The following is a 2,271-nucleotide window of genomic DNA, read 5'->3' as shown; positions in this document are numbered from 1 at the left end:
AATATAGCAGTTAATGAAGACCGATCAGAAAAGGCGTCATGATATGTATCAAAGACTTGTGAAACTTACGCAGAGCTTCATTAATATAAATAGACAAATTGATAGGAATAGCCGCAACGAAACATATAAAAATTACTGTAACACAACAACGAAATTTGAAACAAATTTTCGAATTTGTTTTTTACAAATTTTAAAATAAAATATCACACATATAAATTAAAGCAAAGGAATTTTCGATATTAAAAGTATAAGAGATTTTATTAAAAACAAGATATTATCCTTAGTTATATAAGCACGAATAATAAATAAAGTATACTGCAGATCATAACTTGTTAGTCGATCATCGCATCTTTTTATGCATAGAATTTAGATTTTGTTTGATTCTTTACACACAAAATGTTTTAGCTAAATAGAAATTTTATCTTTTTCCTATACTATGGATACTGGACATGAACTTTTTAACACATAAAAAATATTTGATAACATTTCGAATATAATTCACATAAGAATGCAAACATTAATTTTATGATACAAGCTAAAAACTGTTTTTTTATTATACTTCAATTTAGTAGCTATAATTTGCCATATTGTACATATTTTGTTTTTTAGCAAATAATTTATGCCATAAAAAAAAGAGGATGCGTTTTTCAAATACGCTCTACATTCTGTCACATTATGATCAGAATGGTCGCCATATAAGATACATAAAACATCTATTACGATTTTTTATGTAATTACAAATAATATAATCATCAATGTTATCTATCTTTTTACATTGGCGAATAATATTTCTTTATGGATATAGTTTATGTTTGATATTTTAAGTCAATTAGACAAAAAAGTAGAGTTCCAACCGATTCTTCTATATTTTAATTTACCTTAGTTTGATAACGCATTAATTTTTTGACTTAATAGATGAACAATGTTTCTAAGAAATTAGGAAAATAGATAACTTATAATTCGAACATAAATGGTCAGTTGAAGACTTAGAAAATAATACATAAGCGCCATAAGGTAGTATTAACATGTATACTTTTTTAGAAACATTATATGGAATACTAATGTCTTTTTTTTGTTTGGCTTTCGTCTCCGAGAACTATAATTAAAAATATATTTTTAAACTATATAAATTCAAGATTAGTGCTATTTCAGTCGAAGAAAATATTCTTTTGATATGTAAAGTTTACTTATTATACATTCGTTTTATGACTCGAATTTTTTCTTTATATGTAAAAGAATATGCTAAAAAAAATGCTTATGTATATAGAGTTTAATTTTAGTATTTTTTTCAATCAAAGAATGTCCTATAAACAAATAACATTAAATTTTTTTTTCTAACATAAAAAAAATTTGTTAATGATACTTCCCTAATAACTTTAGACAAAAAAAACAAGCTAAAAATAAGAAATAAAACCTTTTCTCTCGTGTTTTTTAACACTTTTGATCAACAAAAGATTTATATTTATTTTTTTGTATATGTTTGTGCAAAGGAGAAAATAACTTCATAGCGCCTTGACGTAATTTTTTCTATTCGTTATGAATTATCGTAAAAAGTAGATTTGATAGTATTTTGCAACAATTATCGACATGTCAGCACAAAAATTTCGTTTAATAAGTATAATATAATATATATTTTCACTGTAAAAACCCAATTTGAAATATGAATTTGTGTGCTTGCATACATAAACTCTAACATTTATTAAATGATGATCTTCGCTGTAGCAATTAAAGCTAGACTGTAAATTACATCCTTAAATTGATGGTTTTTTTTCGTGAAAATAGGTAATAAAACGGCACAATATCAAATATATAAATCTTGTATACGATGTGTAAATTGCAATTCGAATGATTTAAATCGGCTGCTATAGAATAGATATTTGCTCCCATACACATTAAGTGAGCTCATATTAACCGCGTCTATACGAGACATCATAAAAACTATTGTATGATATTAAAACGTTTTGCCAGGATATTTATAACTTGGATATCTAAACTTAAGATGATAACGCTTTATGTTATTTTAGTTTACATTACCGATATCAAAAAAGACAGCGCCATTTTAAATAATGTTAAAGATTTTTTTGCAAGTAAAAAAGATATGTGATTTTTTTATTTAATTCTTATTTAAATTTAGTAATTTCATATGTTTTCTTACAAAAAAAATACCGCATCATTCGAAGATCTAAAAGAGCAAAAATATATTTTCAGGATTGCAAGTCTACAAGAATTTATCTGCTCATAACTAGCATATTTTGAAATGTTGAAATATGT

The sequence above is a fragment of the Rhyacophila brunnea genome, unplaced genomic scaffold (genome assembly GCF_057557595.1).
Source record: "Rhyacophila brunnea isolate RB1 unplaced genomic scaffold, BYU_Rbru_1.0 scaffold_69, whole genome shotgun sequence".
Classification (NCBI taxonomy): domain Eukaryota; kingdom Metazoa; phylum Arthropoda; class Insecta; order Trichoptera; family Rhyacophilidae; genus Rhyacophila; species Rhyacophila brunnea.
This window is presented reverse-complemented; position numbering follows the sequence as displayed.